We start from the raw sequence: 24,023 nt of genomic DNA on the forward strand, positions 1-24,023 counted from the left end.
TCATTATTTAACCTAGAAAGACGTAGACATTGTCCTTTTGCTATATTTTTAAAAACATGTCTAGCATGTATACTATTATGCTGTAACAGTGTATTCCTTCTACAATCCTTTCTAAACAAAGTGGTAGTTAAACAACCTGAAGAGTTAATAAGAGCTTTCACATCCAAAAAATCAAACTCCTTATCTGATATTTTATATGTGAAAGACAAAAATTACTCTGCATTATTCAAAAACTGGATGAACTCAATCAATCGCTCAGAAGTTCCATTCCAAACAAGGAAAAGGTTGTCTACAAACCTTTTATAAAACTTTACATGAGGAGCATAGATAGAGTCAAAAACATGCTTATTCTGCCACTGAGCCATAACAGTATTGGCATAGCTATTGGCACAACTAGTTCCCATAGCTACACCATCCTTCTGCAAAAACAAATGCTCGCCATACATAAATATGTTATTTTCCAAAATCAGCTCCAGGAACAAACAAATTAAATCAACAGTGATGATATCATAGCTGCTCTTAGAAATTAAAAATTCTTTCAGCATATTAATGCCACTTTCATATGAGCTAGATGTAAATAAAGACACTACATCCAGACTAACCAACAGATATTTCCCATCAAAAATCAACACACTGACTGAATCATATAGGTCACCCAAAAACTGTTTGGTATCTCTCAACACCTGACTTTGCATCTCAAAAAACAGCCTTAATTTCTTCTCTATAAAAATAGAAATTGGCTCAGTAATCCAGTCGTTACTAACAACTATAGGTCTAAAAAACTAAAAACACACAGGATACCAATACTTACTATATTCCAGCACAAGTACATACAGAAACATATTACCCTTCTACTATATGCAGGGTGGCAAGCCCTCCCTGCAGCCCCCACAGCCCCTGCAACTTAAATATATCAACTCAGAGACTACACTTCACTACACTAAGTTCAGTCTTGGAGTTGATATATTTATGTAGCAGGGGGTGTGGGGAGAAAGTGCTAGGGGGCTTGCCCCCCTGCTTATACTTGGAGAACAGTAATATAGTTTGTGTTTTATTTGTTTCTGTATGTACTTGTGCTGGAATATAGTGAGTGTTGGTATTCTGTGTGTTTTCAGGATTTTGAGTTTTCAGTATTTTGAACTTTCAGGATTTTGGACTCAGGACTTTGGGCTTCAGGATTTTGGGCTTTCAGGATTCTGTAGTGCTCCTATATATATATATATATATATATATATATATATATATATATATATATATATATATATCTGTATCATATTACCGCATGACAAAAAGAGTGAATGCTCTTTCATCGAACCGATAATATCAAAACAACAAAAAAAGCGACCACACAGAACAACAATTTTTTTCCTAGGGAAAACATTCTCTGCTCCACAAAAAAAAAAACGTTTAAACAGAAAATGAAGTGGGGCTAAGCTCCCCACACCCTCCAATGTACGCACATTCTTGACATTCAAATTGATGACTGTTCTCAGTAATCCATTCTTTAATTCAAAGGAGTAAATTCAAAGTACCATAAAGCAGGACTCAATGTAGCCTCTCTCCATGATTTTTACTGACCTATATATAATCATTTATGAATTACATCCAAATACTTTGGTACCCACAGATTCTTCTTGCAGCTCCTGCTTCAGGGTCTCTATCACATCACCTCTCTCTGCTCATTGTGGACACTGATTAACTTCACATAGCTCCTTCTGTCCTTATTTTACAGATATCTTTATTTCTTTTCCTGAGAAACCCAACTCAGCTGTCAAAAATGATTTTTGAATGGTTGACATCCATTTGCAGTGTTGCCATACAATTCTGTACATTAAATATGTTTCTCAAAAGCCTCACCACGATAGTTAGACCCTCAGTTCAACTTTGCTCCTTGCTTTCACTATCTGATCTTACTTCATTGTAATGCTTTTCTAGTGCCATATTTCTCTTGCCACTTAGCTCCTTAATTACAATACTCTTAACAGTTAAAATCACAAGCAACTAATGAATTAAGCTGTCATCAACACTAAGCTTAAATTACAATTCCACTTTAGCTTAATATCTCAGTTTCTTGGCAGATTTGTAAGCTCCTACGCATTTGATCACTGTTTCTTGTTTAGAACCAACTTAATTAAACATCAACAAGCATATAATAGGCACATCTCAGAAAGAATACATTCATGATCAAAATATATAGCTTTTTTACAGTTCTTAGAAGAATAATTAACATTATCAATAACATATCAAAATGTACATTAGTATTTATTATAAACATTATTCTGAAAAACACATACATCAAATGCAGTAAATATATTCAGGTTTTGTCTATAAGCTCCAAATTCCAACAATACAGAAATAACTGCACCGATCCACCAACAAGCTACAATAATATACATAACACCCACGAACTATATGGTGTAGTCAGGTATAACAGTCCCTGCTGACAAACTAGACAGCCTTAATAATTGTAGCCTATACCTTTTGGATGTAATTACAATATCAAATCAAATGAAAGTAATCAGCCTGCAGTAGTTGACATACTAGTCAGCCAAATTCTGTTGCATAGTCTTACAAGGGGAATGTTGCAAATGACAGAATTTAGGCCATGTTATTGGAACATAATTTGTCTATAAGAGCTAACCACTAAACATGTGTAATAGGCCTAGTATTATGTGTGTGTGTGTGTGTGTGTGTGTGTGTGTGTGTGTGTATATATATATATATATATATATATATATATATATATATATATATATATATATATATATATGTGGTTATAAAAAGTTTACACACTCCTGTTAAAATGCCAGGTTTTTGTGATATAAAAAAATGAAACCACAATAAATCATTTCAAAACTTTTCCCACCTTTAATGTGACCTATAACCTGTACAATTCAATTGAAAAACAAATCTGTTAGGGGAAAAAATATAAAAAATAAAAAACGTATAATAAGCTGGTTGCATCTGTGTGCACACCCTTAAACTAATACTTTGTTGAAGCACCTTTTGATTTACTTAACAGCATTCAGTCTTCATGTGTAGAAGTCTATCAGCATGCCACATCTTGACTTGGCAATATTTGCCCACTCTTTCTTGCAAAAGTGCTCCAAATCTGTCAGATTGTGAAGAGCATATCTTGTGCACAGACCTCTTCTGGTCACCCCAAATATTTTCTATTGCATTTAGGTCTGGGCTCTGGTTGGGCTATTCCAAAACTTTAATTTTCTTCTGCTGAAGCCATTCTTTTGTTGATTTGGATGTATGCTTGTGGTAATTGTCATGTTGAAAGGTGAAATTTCTCTTCATCTTCAGCTTTCTAGCAGATGCCTGAAGGTTTTGGGCCAAAAGTGGCTGGTATTTGGAGCTGTTCGTAATTCCCTCCGCCTTGACTAAAGCCCGAGTGCCAGGTGAAGAAAACCAACCCCAAAGCAAGATACTGCCACCACCATGCTTCACTGTGGGGATGGTGTTTTTTTGGTGATGAGAAGTGTTGTTTTTGCGCCAAACGTACCTTTTGAAATTGTGGCCAAGAAGTTCACCCTTGGTCTCATCAGACCATAGCACATTTTCCCACATGCTTTTGGGAGACCTGATGTATTGTTTTGCAAATTTTAGCTAGGCCTGGATGTTTTTCTGTGTAAGAATAGGCTTCCATCTTGCTACCTTACTTCATAGCCAAGACATATGGAGAATACGGGAGATTGTTGTCACACGTAGTACACAACCAGTACTTGCCAGAAATTCCTGCAGCTCCTTCAGCATTGCTCTAGGTCTCTTGGCAGCCTCCCTGATGAGTTTTTATCTTGTCTTTTCATCAATTTTGGAGGGACATCCAGTTCTTTGCAATGTCACTGTTGTCCCATATTTTCTCCACTTTCTGATGATTATCTTCACTGTGTTCCATGGTATATCCAATGCTGCATACATTTTTTGTACTCTTCTCCTGACTGAGACCTTTCAACAATGAGATCCCTTTGATGCTTTGTAACCTGTCTGCGAACCATGGCTTTTGCTGTAGCAGGCATTTGAGTAAATGTCAGCCGGCATCTGAGTACATGTCAGGAAAATCCTACACTGAACTTTATTTTGGGTTAATCAGAGTCTCTTTAATTGATGGCAGGTGTGTACCCAAGAAGACTGAATGCTGTAATTAAATCAAAATGTGCTTCAACAAAGTATCAGTTTAAGGGTGTGCAGACTTATGCAACCAGGTGGGAAAAGTTTTGAAATGATGTATTGTGGTCTCATTTTTTATATCACAAAAACCTGGCTTTTTAACAGGAGTGTGTAAACTTTTTATATCCAGTGTGATATATATATATATATATATATATATATATATATATATATATATATATATATACACACACACACACACACACACACACACACACACACACACACACACACACACACACACACACACACACACACACACACACACACACACACACACGAGAGAGAGACAAACATGCAATTTTCAATAGTGCAATGTTCCAATTTTTCCCTCAAGCCAAGTTCTCCTTTTCTATTTATTTTATATACCAGAAATTGCTTAAACCACTCATTATCTTTAATCTCTGCTATTCAAAGTAAAAAAAAAAGTTCATTTACAGACATTTTCACATACATACAATGTTTTTTATATATCTAATGAGGTTCATATTACTGTCTGTAGTAAGGCTTATGTAATGTTTTTCTGTTTTACAATCCCTTTTTGTAAATTGTGATTGTTGGCAACTGTCAAACATTTTGTATATTATTTGTAAATCTTTAAAAAAAAATTTGTAATCTTTTTTGTACTATTGTTATGGAGCTTTTCTCTGCAGGTCACCACTGAAAATGGGCTACTTGCCAAGCTGGACTCTACCCGTTAACAAATGTAAAATAAAAAAATAAAAATATATAAATAATTTTTTGTTGCTACCAAACAGGCTTAGTAAAACTTCAAACACTGGGTTATCATTCTGCATATAGTCCTACATATGAACCAAAAAAGTTACAATTTTCTTAATCCAGTTTCTCTACACCACCATCTCAGCACCCATTTGTCCTTCATGTGAATTCCAAACCCTGTCAGTGGGTTTCTACTGTATTCACAATTCAGCTTATATCTTTAAAAATGCTGCCCATTCAGTCATCTTGCTTTTTGGTGCCATGTGCAGTTTTCCTGGTCCTGCTGTCATTTCTAGCTTTGCTCCATTACATTTTGTAACTCCATTGTATTACAATTTGGCTTACTCGTAAGATGTGCTCAGAGGTATTCAACCAAAACATCGGCTTTGATATAGTCTTTATGCTTCAGTATGCCCAGACCTCCTTGATTTATGTTAACTTAATTAATGCCTTGCAATCTTAAAATGTTTTGAGTTCAAAATAAAATTCATTCTGACTTGTTGAAATGTGTACAAATATTTAATAACCTGTATATGAAGTAAATGATGCAACAGGTATCGTATTTTAGGGAAGATAAATTGTTTTACCAGCTGAACATAGTTACAATAGGTATCCATGAGTTATCCTGGAGTAGCAGATGATATCTGATATTCCTAAGTAATATATCAGACATGCATGTAGTCTGATTGCAATATACATACATACAGTCCTGAATAGGTTCCATTTAGAAGTTCAGATTGTCAGTAGTTTAAATGCGGAATAAAGCAGCAAATGTAATCGAATATCTAAAGAACACAAATTGCTGCTCTTTTCATGTGATAGTGCAATCTTGGAGTTGAGATATATATATATATATATATATATATATATATATATATATATATATATATATATATATATATATGTATGTGTATGTATATATGTATATATATATATATATATATATATATATATATATATATATATATATATATATATATATATATATATATATATATATATATATATATATATATATATATATATATATATATATATATATATATATATATATATATATATATATATATATATATATATGTATATATATATGGATCTAGGACTATTGAACAAAAGTTCAATAGTCCGAATTCACATTCATCGAACACACTTTAGCGAAAGTCCCCATAATAAACACTCCAAAAAATAAATAAATAATAAAAAAAACACATAACTAACATTTACGCAAGGGGGCAAGCCCCCTGCACCCCACATGTGGGGGGGCTGTGCCCCCTACACCCACCCTACTTTTATATTCTTACTCTGAGATAGCACTACAGTGTGGAAAAGGGAATATTCCCTCATCCCCACTGTACTATGATCTCAGCAACAGCCATTCCCCCCGGATTTTCCCTATATCTTATCATACTTTCAGAAAAGTGCTTTTTCAGTGAAAAGCACTTCCGCGAATGTATGATCGGCGGTTTCACTTTTGGTGAAACTGTCGTTTATGCATTGGTATGAATCCCATATATATATATATATATATATATATATATATATATATATATAGATATATATATATATATAAAATGAAAAACTTCATAATATAGAAGACCAAAACACTGAAACTTCAAAACACTGAAAACTCAAAACACTGAAACTCAAAACACTGAAAACACATATCATACATATACTGATTTTAAACAACATAAATCATAGCACTTTCCACCAAGTGTAAGCCAGGGGTGCAAGCCCCACTGTACCCCCCCATGTAGCGGGCTGTGCCCACCACACCCCCTGCTACTTATATATATCAACTCCAAGACTGCACTTAGTGTAGTGATGTGCAATCTTAGAGTTGATATATATAAGTAGCAGGGGGTGTGGGGGGCACAGCCCGCCACATGGGGAGGGGTACAGTGGGGCTTGCACCCCTGTCTTACACTTGGTGGAAAGTGCTATGATTTATGTTGTTTAAAATCAGTATATGTATGATATGTGTTTTTAGTGTTTTGAGTTTCAGTGTTTTGAGTTTTCAAGATTTTGAAGTTTCAGTGTTTTGGTTTCAGTGTTTTGAGTTTCAGTGTTTTGAGCTTTCAGTGTTATGAAGTGAATCCATATATATATATATATATATATATATATATATATATATATATATATATATATATATATATATATATATATATATATATATATATATGTATTACAATCACCATGCAACAGTGGCAGACCACTTTGCAAAGCCATGATAAAGGACAAATCCCAGGGTTAACATTCAAAAACTCTCTGTCACCGCTGTTATTCTCCTTTGCCCTTAACCCATTAAACTGTCTACTTAACAGCTTAGGCCATGGCTATAATTTAGCTCCTAGAAAACAAAACAGTGGAAAGACTTCTCATCTTCTTTTTGCCAACGATTTAAGATGAGGAACTGAAAGTACAACTGCAAGTTTTCAAAACTTTTTCAGTTCATATAAGAATGCCATTTGGTCTTGATAAATGTGCAAAAGCAACCTTTAAAGAAGGAAAACTGTAGCACCAGGAAAACTTCAGTTTAGAATGTGATATAAAAGAACTTGAGCAAGAGGGAGTGTATAAATATTTGGGAATTGATGAAGGATCAACAATAAAACATGAACACAAGCGAATAAAACTTAATAAGGAATACTTTAGAAGACTTAAATTAATCCCGAAAACAGCGTTGACATCTAGGAACATAATCCAAGCTATAAACCAATTTGCTCTTTCTGTACAAACTTACAGTTTTGGAGTGATTGACTGGGCCCAAAATGTGTTGGATAGCTTAGGCAGGTAAACACGAAGGATGCTTCTTGCTCACCAAATAATTTATAAAAATCAGTACATACCAAGATTATATATTCCCCATTCCAAAGGAGGGATGGGCCTCCTTGAAACTGATTACAGATATAGGTCTGCAGTCATGGGACTCCACACATATCTGCTGACCTCACAAGACCTGAACGTAGTGAAAGTTTTGAAACATGAGGAGAATAAATCTAAGATTACTTCTCTGCTTAATCTGGCAGACGCATATCAGTGTCAAGCAGGAATTGAAATCAAACCAGATGTAGATAATAATCCAGCAGCAACTGAATGTGCTAAAAAACAAAATGCTGGTTTACAAAGTCCATTGAACATGTGGGAGAAATAAATAAATGTAGGTTTTGTGACACCGAATTGGAAACAGTTGCACACCTCGTTGCTGGTTGTGACATACTAATGGCAGAAGGACTGTATACCGAAAGGCATAATAATGTGGCAAGACTGTTGCACTGGGGATTATGCAAACATTATGGTACTGAAGTGGATGAAAAACACTGGAAACATGAGCCACAAAGCATCATAGAAAATGATGAAGTTTACATCACATGGGATCATCCATTATCAACAATCCAAAAGATAGATGCTAGAAAACTGGATATAGTACTCTATGAAAAGAGGACAAAAGTAGTATTGATCACTGAAATTGCCACACCCAGTGACTACAGTGTCTTGTGTACAGAGAGACGCAAAGTCATAAAATATCAGGATCTGCATGCAGAAACGAGAGCAATGTGGAAGAAAGAAACCCAGACAGTTCCAATAGTATTTGGAACAATAGGTCATATAAAAAAAAAAATTACAGTCATATTTTAAATATGTTGCCAATACATGTAACCCCCATAGAAATTACAGAAGGAGCCATTAATGGGCACATTGCGGGTGCTGTGAAGAGCATCTTTGGCTGACATCAAAGATTGAAATAATACTAATTTCATGAACTTTAATCATACTTTGACTTAGGAATGGGGTCCATTCCCATCATGGTATTAGAAACCCAAAAGATTTGGAGAAATTAAAAAAAGCAGATGGCCATTTACACCACCCAGTCAGTATTACAAGTGATCAAGTGCCTTATCTGGTATACCTTTAAGGTATTGATAGAAGTAAATGACTTGGTTTTAAAAATAACTTTATAATGTACACAATGTCCACAATATGTACATCTCACTGGCATCCCATGTTTCACACCAGTATGGGATCTGATGCCTTTTTTGAACCAGGAGAAATGTTCCCCTAGATTCTTACCCTTATGAAAGCCAAAAGAACATCTGTCTTCAAGGCAATGATCAAAGATCGGATCATTTTTAGGTACATTCCAATGCTTATTGATTATATCACAAATATTAAAAGAATTACTGCCATATATGGTAATCATTCCAAGAGACATATGATTATCACTCTTACACCCCACATGTGTAGTGTGCTGTAATAACTCAACTCTGTTCATATGTTGTGCATCATATCTGGCCCATTTAACAATGGTATAATCATAACCCCTAGAAACAATCTAGCTTCCACGTCATCAGCTTCTTGTTTAAAATCATTCAAGCTACTACAAATTTTCCCAGGCCTGCAAAATTGTGCCTTAGATATATTCTTCACCATATGAGCCAGATGACAACTGTGAGCCTCAAGTAATGAATTCTTAGTGAAGGGCTTTTTATATAAATTAGTGGCCACTGTGCCATCAATCAAATTGGTAACTTGAACATCAAGAAAATCAATATTAGACATTTCAATTTTGCCCAAAAGCTTAATATCAGACCTATTATTGTTCAAATGTGTCACAAATAGCTGTCACATCTCAGATGTTCCTGACCAAATGCACCAGCAATTATCTAAGTATGTATGCTGCATCACTAAGTATGTTTTAAACAGATTATTATCATGATAAATTAATTGTGACCCCACATAGCCCATAAAGAAATCAACATAGATGCGGGCAAAAGTTGCCCCCATCACAGTGCCCTTAATCTGAAGGTAGCACTCATTCTTAAACCAAAAGGCATTATGTTCAAGGACAGTACCCAAAAGTTTCAATAAGAAATCAATGTGTTCATCAGTATGTAAGCCTGCAAGACACAACCAATATCTGATGGCCATAATCTGACCCTCGTGTGGGAAACTGGTGTAATGAGATTGCATGTCCAGGGTGCATATAGAAGAATTGTTAGAAATATAAAAATCATGAGATCAAAAATGACCACTGACCTATAAACACTGCAGTTACCTAGCTCTCCAAATACCAATATAAAAAACTACTTTTTCTGACAAAAATTGTGATTCAGGGAAAAATCAAAGTTGATAGTCATCAAGACTAACTGCTACAACTTGGAAAAACTACCAAAAACAGAGGAGAATACTGAAAAGTAGGAAGATTACCTGTCATACTGCCAGGATTCCTTCACATGTGCTCTGCTTGCTAGCTGACTGAAACACCCGGAGGCCAAATATCTTCTTGCATCTTCTAAGCAACAAAAGAGAAATAATGCCGACTGACCCAGAAACCATGGACTCACAAACTACTAAAACTAAGTTTTCAGCACTTACATCTCCAGAAAAAGACATTAATACTAAAAAGCCTAGAAGTGGGAAACAAGAAACCACTAAATCATACAGTAAAAATAAAACTGAATCTACAAATCTTGATGACCTAAAACTTGGTCTACAGCCTCTACAATTAGCCACACAAAATTTTTCAGACCAGCTAAAATCTTTTGGGATTCCATTAACCACATTGCAACCAGAGTGGAAAATTAGAAGCCAGAATCTTTGAAAATGAAACTAAAATCAAAGAACTCCAGAAGGAATTTAAAGCTTACAACAAATCTATACAAGAAATGCAGCAAAACAATCCTGGACCTAGAAGCAAGATCCAGATGTAATAATATCATCTTGAGGGGTATACCAGAAAGTATTGAGCAAAACAAACTACTGGAAACAATTCTGGCTATATTTGGGGCTGTACTTGAAAACACCACTGAAGCAAGCCAAATAACAATAGAAAGAGCATACCAAGCTTTACACCCATCATTAGACTCCACTGAACCATGACTAGTATATGTAAAATTGCTCAATTTCCAACATGCAACCAGAATCCTTACATCTGAAAAAAAAAAAAAAGAAATGTGATCTGGAATGGAAATAAAATACTTTTTGCCCAAGATCTTCCTCTACAAATTAAAATGGAACGTCAAAAACTACCTGCATTTTGTAGCTTTCTGATACAAAAGCAAATCAGATTCCAAATGAAATACCCCTACACACTTCACTTTCAGCATCAGGGGATCAAATACAACATTAGCAACATCTCAGATGTGTAGAATTCCTTCTAAAATGCCTTTAACACAGTCCCTGAACTACCTACTACTAAAATAGCAAATAAAATGAAAAAGCAGCATTGTGGCATAAATAAGATGATTGCATGCGACTGAAATAAGGCAAAAATAAGCTTCTCCCGATTTTGGTACTGTTTGTAATCCAAGAGAAATAATTTGTGGATTTCTCGGCCGAAAATGACTCCCTGGTTCCATTAACACAGTGTACAAGGATCCAGCCAGCTCAATCTGCCAGTCACTTCCTATTTAACCCCTGAACCTAACTTTCCAGAAGTCTATTCTTTTTTAAAATGCTACTACCAAATTACAGACATTTTCATGCAAGCAAGAAAAAGAAATCTGCAAGAACTACATTCATAATGTTGGATTTACAATATATCTATCATTTTTGATTAGGAATAACATAAGTTAACCAGGAAATCATCAGTGTTGATTTACTTCACTTTGAATTCATTCTCCAACACCTTTAACTTGGCTTCACAAGATAACCTTGCCATGCAAAAACAGATTACACTGCCATCTAGTGGTCAGCACAGCAATCTTTTCATTCTCAGTATTCTCTGCCCTGGTATTCCACTCAACCACACATGGAACAATGCAAATTCCTGCAAACTGTGAATTGCAATACAATGTAAGGCAAGACACTTCTTTCTTCTGACAATTAAAACTTCTGGAACCTATTTGTATATGCTATTTTTGCCTATATTTCTATAAATAACTTCATATACAAGTTTTATCAGACTTGGACAACAACTATGAATACTACACTGTATTTTTTTTTTCTTTCCCTCTTACATAGCAATGCAATACAAGCTTCATGAAAGAAGAAAGAAAAGGGAAGATGAGGAAGAAAGGACAATGAAAAAGGGAAGTAAAGAATTAAAAAAGACCAAATGAAAATAGGTATGCTATTACTCTCATGTCTATCTATCCAAATAACTAGCATACCTAAGATATTCATTCTAAACGTGTTAACGTGACGTTTCTAATAATAATAACACCCTCACTTTAGTTAGCAGATACATGATGTTAAAAATATTTAATGGAACAAATTGTGATGTTAAATGCTTTAGAAGTTTGGCAAATGCTATAGAGTGCATAAGCATTATATATGCTCTGATTTGTTTATTGTTTTATGACTAACCACCTCTTTGAAAAAGATTTCTCAGTACTAGACTTTAACAACAGTATATTATTAATATAGTAATACCACTTCTGTTATAAAACTAACAACCTATAAATCTGTGAGTTTATTACCCTGAAGCTTCTAGACCAGCGATGAGAAATATACCTGGAAACACTAACATTTAACCTGACACATTTAGTCATACATTAATAGCACCAGTGGCAATTATTTAAACAAATGGTATTAGCTCTGTAATTAATAACACAGCTTAATACCCCAATCAACAAAATCTCAGGGCTATATAAATTTTTACACTACCTTAGCCAACTCTAAGAACTCTCTCAACGTACACAATTTTGGGAGATATTCTATTTCACTACACCAAACTATATTACTCCCCATTACTTTCCCACATAATTCAAAAACTATGGAGAGCTAGAAGACTAGCAGAAGTTAAAATAGGAAGACATGCTGTTTGTTATCTGTACTATATATGTTTTTAATATGCAGCTAAAAGTTATCAAAGCATTATTAACAAGAAGATTTCCACCTAACCATTTTTAATTTAACTCCTGTTATCACTCTTTTCCATCCAATTCCCCCATCTCTTTCAGCATAGTAGTTTAATAAATAGGCACAAGTTTGATGCAGGAAGAGTTATATGCCAATGTCCTACCTCTTACATGTACCGTACCAACTATACCCATCACACTCATCCTTTACTGACACATAGTTATAGTACTAGGTATGTAGTCATTTGATTCTCAGAATGTCAAAGGGATCCAACTGGGAAAAAAAAGAAAACTACTTCTACATTTGATATTCAGATCCAAAACTAATTTAATCCTGCTACACAAAACCCACATGCTACTAGAGCAATGTAAACCCTCCCTAAAGAAAAAATGGATTAAGAATATCAATGCCTCTGGCAAATCCCAAAATAGCTCAGGAGTAGCAATCATTATTAAAAATGACTTTCAATGTGAAATCATAAAATATGATACGGACATGAATGGAAGGTAGCGCTATATAACAACTAAACCAGCCTATTTAGACAAACCCATTCTGATATTAAGCCTTGTGTAAATCAACACAAATTTATAATGTCTATTTATAAAATACTGCTTGACTTCCCCAATCATTATTATATACTGGGAGGAGACTGGAACTAAATCCAAGACCCTGATATTGATGGGTCCAACACCAATTCCAAATACAATACCCATGCCATATCAGCACTTGAGGAACTCAAAAATTACTTTAACCTATTTCACCCCCCCCCATATATTCCAGCCCAATAACTCCCTCAAAAATAAATATACCTTCTACTCTATGTGTCATAAGTCTTGGTCCAGGCTGGATTTTTTTCTCATTTCCAATATATTTACTAAATACAAAAATTCCTTTCACACACAACCCATCCTATCAGATACCTATCAGATCATTCTAAGATTAACCTAACTACTGGTTGGGATAACAATCAAACTAACAGCTCTAACCTATTAAGAAAAAAAGAAATTCTACAAGAAGTACATGCCATCCTGGACAAAGCTTTAGACAATTTACTCTATAGTCACCTACCTATGGACATTTACTGGGCCTCTATTAAATCCATAATTAGAGGTACCTTTATAAGTAAAGCTTCATATTATAAAACAAAAAACTTCTCCAGGAGGAAGCCAATCTTAAAAATCAAATTATATATCTAAGAACAACCTCAATAAACTGGAAATCTCCTACAATAACATATCCAGATTTGCTGCTGGTAACCCATTTAGAACTCACCATTGCTTTAATTTAAAGCAGCTAGAATGGATGGAACTACAGAATCTGCTCAAATACAACCAATTAATCATTGCCCATAAGACTCTTTATCAACCTTCTAATACTCCTACTCTACCCACCATAATCACCCCCTATAATAATCTGAAGTCCTTACGTTCATCTCAGAAACTTCTAGTTAACACATCTAAATCTAACAGGGCTGGAGATTCTCTCTTTTCTAATACTGTGGGAATATTCTGGAATCTCCTACCCAGTGACCTTGCCTCACTTTCTTCTATATCACTCTTCAAAAACAGATTGAAACTTTTCCTCAAGACACACTGGTTATGCCCCTGCACCTAGTTATCTATTCTACCCAAATATGCTCTGCCTGCCCTATACTTTTCATTAACTCTTCTATCTTCCTTTTTAACCATTTTTACCTTTTTCACTCTGTATTTCATTATTTTCCATCCCTCTGGATACTTATTTGTTAAAAAAAACTCATTGTTACTATTACTGAACATTAAACTTCCTTTTTTATTGTGTACTGTACTTTTATGTGGAATTAGCATGTATGCCTCCTTTCTTTTACTCATTTTTTTTTCATTAAGTACTGTACCTACATGTTATTTTGAACCTGCGTTTTACATTGTAATGATTTCTGTCCTCTTTGAATTATTTCTTTTATTAACCAGAAATGTCCTTGTATATACAACTAAAGTTATTTTATATTGCTTGTTGTTATTTTATCTGTGTCATGGAGCTTAACTCCACAGACCTATACTGAAATGGACATATATCCAGTTAGACTAGCCCAGTCAACAAATGTAAAATAAAATAAATAATAAATAAATAAATTATTAAACTTGAATCCCAACTCCAGTCATCCGTTAAACAAGAAACTGAAACTCAAATAACACAACTCCAACAAAAGATATATGATCTCAATGCTGAAAACCTAACATACCAAGAAATTAAAACTTTAGCGAATTACTCCAAATGGGCTCACATGCCATCTAAATTCCTGACGAGGCTTATTAACACAAACAAACCCTCCCTGAACATAACATAACTTATCTACCAAAACAAACTCTATCACACTACTCAAGATATCATATGTATCTTTGAAAGTATATATATATATATATATATATATATATTTATATATTTATATATATATATATATATATATATATATATATATATATATATATATATAAATATATATATATATTTATATATCTATATATATATATATATATATATATATATATATTTATATATATATATATATATATATATATATATATATATATATATATATATATATTTATATATATATATATATATATTTATATATATATATATATATATATATATTTATTTATTATTTATTATTATTTATATATTGATATATAGATATATATTGAAATATAATATAGATATATATTTATATATATATATATATATATGTATATATATATTTATATATATATATATATATATATATATATATATATATATTTATATATATATATGGTTCTACCTGACATAGCCGAAACCACACAACACCGACAACCACATCACCGACACCACATATTCGACAGTCCATAAACACGAAACCACACATAAACGACAACGAAATAACCGACGGTACACAAACACGAAACCCCATACACTGCACATACCAAGATAACAATTGAAAACAAAACACATCCCCATTCCACAAACCACACACACAACACAAGCACACCAAAATCCTTACAAGCCCACACTAAACCTTACCTAACCCTAAGGTCCACACTATCGCACACTTACCTACCCGCCCCTAACCCTAACTCACTTAACCGCCCCTCCCTAACCCTAACTCACTTAACCCACCCCTATCGCCTCCTAACCCTAACTCACTTAACCCACCCTATCGCCTCCCTAACCCTAACTCACTTAACCCACCCCTATCGCTTCCCTAACCCTAACTCACTTAACCCACCCTATCCCCACAGACCGTCAATCTCCACACTTACCTGCCTCGCACCAACGTCCATTACTACCGATACTCACACAGCCTTTCCCATGTCGGCATCCTCGGCGTTGGTGTTGTCATCCGTCAGGTCGGTCTTCTGCATTGTCGATGTTCTGCAACCCGCGATTCAAGGCCGGTCTTCTTTTTTGATCTTCTGGAGCTCAATTCCGCTGTCGGTCTTCTGCGCTGTCGACGAAGTCAGGTAGAACCATATATATATATATATATATATATATATATATATATATTTATATATATATATATATATATATATATGGGTTCATGTTACAAGATCGACAACTGACTATATTGACAACGGGACCTGTGTCACGAAATACACGAAAGTTGAAAGCACCGAAACAGCACATAACCGACAACCACATAACCGATGCTCACACAGCGACAACTGACTATATCGACAACGGGACCTGTGTCACGAAATACACGAAAGTTGAAAGCACCGAAACAGCACATAACCGACAACCACATAACCGACGCTCACACAGCCGACAGCCAGTTAGTCGACAAGCACCTAACTCTGACTCAGCCGACAGCAACTTAACCGACATTTACTACACCCGTATACAAAGCCAGCAAAGTGCACCATATCCGCAACACACCTACAAATTGCACAAAACAAAGTACACCGTCAAGCAAAGTAAACCGCCACTCTTAACAGCGCCGCTAAATGTGTAAAGAAATACAACGTGTCGTATAAGTACGCGTTGTATGAGTGTGTCCAACACCCTAACCCTGACATGACATGCTAAGCAATCTAACTCTGACATGACATGCTAAGCAATCGGACGGCATGCTGCTGGACTTCACATTTTTAGAAGGGTAGCCACACACCATGCTAAGCAATCTAACCCTGACATGACATGCTAAGCAATCGGACGGCATGCTGCTGGACTTCACATTTTTAGAAGGGTAGCCACACACCGAACAAACTTGACAGCAGTGTAATCCTCCATATGTCCAATAAGTGTCTCAAACCTCTTCTGGCGTTGGATGAGCTTTCTCCGTTTAGGTGATGACGGGAATCCCGTAGACATCCGTACCCGTAGTTCATCGACCATGTCCTGTTCACGGGTTAGGATCTTCAGCAGATAACCCAGATCGGTGCCCCGATCACGAAGTAGACACTTCAATCGGCGATGCCACGCCCACTCGGTTCTATGCAGCGGTAGTCCTAATTCGTTCAGTTCATAGACGTTCCAGAATGTGATTGGGAATAGAGGGGGAAATCACAACGCAGATGTCAACCTAGTTTTAAATATCCGTTTCCTTCCGTACACATACCAGTCACCAAAGTATTGCAGTAACTCGTGCATCTCACTGGGGAAACCACATTTAAGTTCTTCAAAGGTTGGTTTAACCTTCACTTCTGGTAGGAATGCCAGGGAGACTAGGGATTTCACGGCCAATTGCACATCTTGTGACTTGTTATATATGGAGGATAAGCCTAATGATTGGACCTTGCGCCAGATATTCTGACCGAAGTGGAAAAGACATCCTTTAGAACGGACATCATGGAAGTTTGTCCGTATGCTCTTTAGAGCTGCCACCTCGAAGTCTGATAGTATGTATTGTACTGTCATGTCCATACCTTGTGTTGTTAGCAGAGAAAATGCTGTTCCAGAGGTAGTTGTATGCCTTTAGGGATTTCTTGGACATGAATGCATACACCAAGGGCGCTGATCTCATGTTATCGCCGTGCTTAAGAGTACCATGTACTGTATATAACTGCCGTATCGTGACGCCTTTACTAAAAAATGTGCCATCCATGAGCCATAAGGTAGAGCTACTTAGGTCACGTAGATTATCCAATGTAGTGAACACAACCACTGTGGTCCCACTCACTTTATCTGTCATGCATTTATGTATGAACATTCCCGATTTCAATTTGAAATCACTAAAGTTTATGTTAGTTAGTGTTAGCTCACGTACAGTACTGTGACTGTCTTGCATGTACCTAACACGATGCACTTGTTGCAACAGTGCAGATCTCGCAGGTACAGAGTGGACGGCAGCTAAGGATGTCGATGCTAGGGCATCGTCAACCACTACGGACGGGAGATCCCTACTCATGCTTGCCCTTACTTTCACTTCTCTACAAACATTATACCGCTCAACCTCCCCTGCATCAGCGCCATGTGTGTGGGCGACGGATTTCAATAGCTTTTCACCGTCAGGCAGGGATAGTGTGACTGCTCTACCCCTGCAGTGTCCTGTGCATTTGTACTTGCACGCCCAGTATCTTCTACTTGCTCTTGTCCGTTCCAGGTGGTACAGGTAGTTATCTACCACTAACATTGGCTTCATTTGTTGGGTACGTATCGTGTTATACATGGAGCCTAACAGTCCAGGTGTAACATCTCCTATGGGCGCCATTACGCTTTAACCGCTTAGTGTCGGTGCTACGCACAACACGTACGTAGCAACACGAGTATTTCTGTGTTTGGGACTTATTACATATGTTGTTGGGACTTATTTAATGTCTTTCATTCCTTGTTGGAACATTGTTATGATCTGTTGGATGCTTTCCGTTGCCTATGCACAGTACACTGTAAGGTGGGTATCCCGCAATGTTGTTATTCCGCAATGTTTCCCTCTGCTGTGTCCTTGTCGACTGACTGGCTGTCCTGTTTGTGGCTACCCTTCTAAAAATGTGAACGCGTACTTATACAACACGTTGTATTTCTTTACACATTTAGCGGCGCTGTTAAGAGTAGCGGTTTACTTTGTTTGACGGTGTACTTTGTTTTGTGCAATTTGTAGGTGTGTTGCGGATATGGTGCACTTTGCTGGCTTTGTATACGGGTGTAGTAAATGTTGGTTAGGTTGCTGTCGGCTGAGTCAGAGTTAGGTGCTTGTCGACTAACTGGCTGTCGGCTGTGTGAGCGTCGGTTATGTGGTTGTCGGTTATGTGCTGTTTCGGTGCTTTCAACTTTCGTGTATTTCGTGACACAGGTCCCGTTGTCGATATAGTCAGTTGTCGATCTTGTAACATGAACCCATATATATATATATATATATATATATATATATTTATATATATATCTATATATATATATATATATATATATATATATATATATAAAAGCCTACAGTCCATCAAACCTCTCTCATAATAAACAGGACCTAGATGCCTTCTTAAACCAATTAAATTTTCCCAAAATCAGTCCAGATTAACAAAAACTTTTATCCTCCCTGATCTCCCAGCAAGAAATTATTATGACAATCAACAAACTCAAACCCAACAAATCACCATGACCAGATGGTCTTACGGCTGAATTCTGCAAAGCTTTCCCACAAAAATCGTCTATCTTTCTTCTCCATCTATTCAATCACATTACTTCCAATGGTGTAAGTGATATACATCTAAATGAATCCAAAATGATTCTCATGCCTAAACAAAGCTCTGACCTCAAAAACTCACTGAACTATAGACCTATAGCCCTAATAAATTTTGATATGAAAATATTTGCATCAATACTAGCAAACAGAAATTTCCCCTGAACAATCAGGTTTCATAATACACAAACAAACCTTTGATCATACCCTTACACTGGACACCATAATCAATCTTTCTACCCATGCACGTACTCTAATCTACACCTTAGCTATTGATGCCTCAAAAGCATTTGATAGACTCAATGTAAACCTTTTGCTCAATATCTTGCCTCTCTTTAACATACCCAATAACTACATACAAACTATCAAAACACTTTACTCCAAGGCTCATACTTACCTACACATAAATAAACACCTGTCTTCTCAAATTGACAGTGAGAATGATGCTAGACAAAGATGTCCTATGTCCCCCTATCTTTCTAATTTATACATTGAACCTCTTTTTCTCCTCTTTTCTCAGAAAACTTTCCACCATAGCCCCAATATCATTAACACTAAAATTACCGTAGCAGCTTTTGCTGAGTATCTAAATCTTTACTACTCACTACTTAATTCAGACCTCCAAAAGCTACTATCTGCTATAGACACCTTTTTAACTTTCTTGAATTATAAACTAAACCTAAATAAAACAAATATCTTCCCTATTAACCCCCTCTGTCAGTTTCCCACATATTCCTTAGCAGCTGGTATTAAAACTAATCATTCATTAAAATATCTAGGAATATCCTTCCACCAAGATCCTAAACAATCATATACAGATAACATTATTAATCTCTGGTCAAACATACAACATGATATGGGCAGATGGACAAAACTTCAACTTCCATTCCTGGCTAAAATAGCCACAATCAAAATGAATCTTCTACCCAGATTTATATATATATTTAATGCCTCCAATACCATTATCAACCTAAAACTTTTCAAAACCATTCACTCCACAATTTCCAAATTTATTTAGATGCCCAGATAAGTCAGAATCACTTATAATAAATTAACATACCATAAAGACTATGGAGGGCTAGGGCTGCCGGACTTACTCTACTATGATATCATAAACTGTAAAAGACTAATAACAATAGCTGACCACACCCTTTCACCACAACAATGGTCTCCAACCTCGGTCAAATTATTACACAACTATATCAAAACACTATCCATAAACCCCAGAGCCCTCCCTTTCCTTTACAATGAAAATTAAAAAAATCTTAAAATACAACCAGTCAGTAAACATAAAATCACTATCATACAAAGGATTTACAAATCATTAAACATATAGTATGCATTCACTTCCCTACAACCTATCCACCTTAACCTCAATCGCAAAATGAATAACAATATGATCAACCTAAACAATTATCCCCTCCTCAAGAAACTAACCATCAATGATATATTTCCCTTCAAGAACAATACTATCACTGAAATGAGAACACAAAGCTATCTAAAAGCTGTACAATCATTTTAAGGCAAATTTGAGACCTCAGCCAATACATCATACACAATCCTGATGTCAATGCAAATGATATTTAAACCTGTAAAACCATATGAAACCTCCTATCCTCAAACAAAAAAAAAATGCTATCTAACTCCAACAAAGTTATTCTATCAATCAAAATGCAAAAAAGAAGTTATTTATTCTAGTTACTGGAAGGAAATTGATACTTCAATAACAAACAAATAACTCAAGGAATCCAGCTTACCTCCAAACTTATTCCCCTTAAAAAACTTAAATATACACAGCTCATGATACTTCATAATGCCGACTAAACTACGAACATGAATATTAATAACACTAGTTCCTTTACTTAAATACTATATTACATTACATTGGAAGGATAGAGCATCGCTCACATGGGAGGGTTTCAAACAATTAACTACCAAACACCTACTAGCTCACAAATATTAAACCTACACTGAGAAATCCCACACTCACTTTACAGAATTTTGGAAATCCCTTTTTGAACATATTCTAGCTTGAAGTTGGTATATATAATCAATGATGGAATTTTGTCATATGTGTAAATAGTTCTTACTGTTTTGCATTTATGTTTTATTATTCAGCAATGTATTCTCTGGTCATATTACTACCTGTATATTAATATTGTTACATTTTACTGTATCTGTTTTCACAAAAAAAAGTAAATAAAAAGATTTTATACAAAAGAAATCTGAAGATCATCCATGAGCTTCAAAAACTCTGTGGTGTCCTTAGTACTGGCCCTCACCAGATTCAGAAGTGGTTTTATTTGGTCTTCCAGATACACAGAAAGTGGCTCCATTAAAGAACCTGGGCTAGAAACTATTAGTCAGCCAGGTGGATTCGAGAAAGCCATGTGCATCTTAGGAAGAATATAAAAAGACTATGGTCTTGGGTCCTCTACTATAAGCTGTTGTAATAAATCATCAGAAATCAAACCTTCCTCTTTAGTATGAAACAGATAATAGTAAATGTATTTTTTTTTTAAATCAGCCATTGGATCTATACTCAATTTACAATATGAAGTACTATCAGCAAGTTGTCTATAAGCTTCTCTATCATAATCACAAGAGTCCCACAAAGCTTTAGTGCCTCCCTTATCGAAGAAACCACAACAGTATTATACATTTTTGCCAAAGCATCAAGTGCCAGTCTTTCACCCCGGTAAAAAATTACATTTCTATTAACATGTAAATCACGCATAACCTGCTGTTCCAACACCTTAACAATCAGATGATAGGGAGGCTAAAAAATATATTTTTTTTTATTTAAATGAGGTATTACTACTGCTTTCACTGTGGCTGTAATAATATTTTAAATTTAATAAATGGCAAAATTGTTTGACATCAGATGCTGTATCAAATTCAGAAATTAAAAAAGGAAGAAATAAAATCAAGGCCTTTAAGTACATTGATTTCAGAATCAGTAAAGTTTATTGGAGAAAGACTCACAACCAAATTACTAACAGAATCAGCATTCACATCCCAGAAAATGTTCGGAATGCTCCTTTGATGTTTGTTTTTATGCTTAAGTCCACCTCTTCTAAAGGGACATCAACCTGTGTTCTTTTATTATTAGGGGAATTGACTTCACCATTATCACACAATTCAGACTCGGTATCTGTATTTGAAGCATAATATATTTCAGAAGCTCTACAGTCCACATAAGCAGTTTTGGAAGCATTCTTAAATATAGACCAGCCCCTCTTTCACCTTGAACTCACATTTCTCTGGTCACCCTGAGCAAAATGAACTGCCCTTTTGGCAGCTTTCCGTGTATAAGAAATGTTCCACTGATAGTCACCTTTATCACGGTTGAACTTCTTTATCCTCCATGCTTATAATTCAGCCTCATAGTCAATAATGTCTTTTGAAAATTTAGCATACCAGTCTGAATATTCTTTATTGCTAGAAAATGTTTGGACCTTCTCAAGATCAAGATCCAGTTTAGCATTGATCACTGCAAGTTGCTGCTCACAGTGCCCAATAAAAAGTTCAATAAACATGTTGGAAGCTGATTGTTGTATGTCACTTCATTTACCCATAAATGTAGCATCATCAAGACCAACTCCAGGCTCAACAAACACTCTTAAGCCTCTAGGTGCTATGCCTGCACTGTTATATGCTTTAAAAGTTTTAAATGCCAAAGAGTGGGGCATAGTTTTCTGGAATTATCAGTAAACTGTTTAAAACAAAAATCAAAGTCATTAGAAGCATTAGCCCCAGGAGAAAATCCCAACATTAATGTTTGTCCAGTAAAACAAGTGAAATCATTTTTATCTTCCATTAAATTATTAACAAAAAGGGATAAGGAGCTTTGTTCAGCCATATAAACCACCAAGAATATAACAACCCAACAAATGCAATTAATTGTCACAGTTCAAACAATCATTAACAGTAGGACATGGTCAGCACTCAAACATATATTATGATACCATGGGTGCAGCTCACATACACTCACGTGTGTGTGTGTGTGTGTGTGTGTGTGTGTGTGTGTGTGTGTGTGTGTATATATATATATATTTATATTATATATATATAAATATATATATATATCTATATATATATTTATATATATATATATATATATATATATATATATATATATACAGTGGATATTAAAAGGTTACACAGATATAGACATACATCATCTATCAATCTATCTATGTATATATATATATATATATATATATATATATATATATATATATATATATATATATATATACATATACACATACAGTTGATATAAAATATTTACAACCCCTTGTTAAACTGCCAGGTTTTTGTGATATAAAAAAAATGAGACCACAATAAATAATTTCAAAAATTTTCCCACCTTTAATGTGACCTATAACTTGCACAATTCAATTGAAAAACAAACAACTATGTTACAGGAAAAATATAAAAAATAAAAAACGTACAATGCGCTGGTTGCATAAGTATGCACACCCTTAAACTAATAATTTGTTGTGTGTGCACACCCTTATACTAATGCGTTGTTGAAGAACCTTTTGATTTAATTACAGCATTCAGTCATAATTCCTTCCACCTTGATGGAATCCCCAGTTCCAGCTGAAGAAAAACAACCCCAAAGCATCATACTGCCACCACCATGCTTCACCATGGGGATGGTGTTCTTTTGGTGATGTGA

The sequence above is a fragment of the Protopterus annectens genome, chromosome 6.part0 (assembly GCF_019279795.1).
Source record: "Protopterus annectens isolate FY-2018-M chromosome 6.part0, PAN1.0, whole genome shotgun sequence".
Lineage (NCBI taxonomy): Eukaryota > Metazoa > Chordata > Ceratodontiformes > Protopteridae > Protopterus > Protopterus annectens.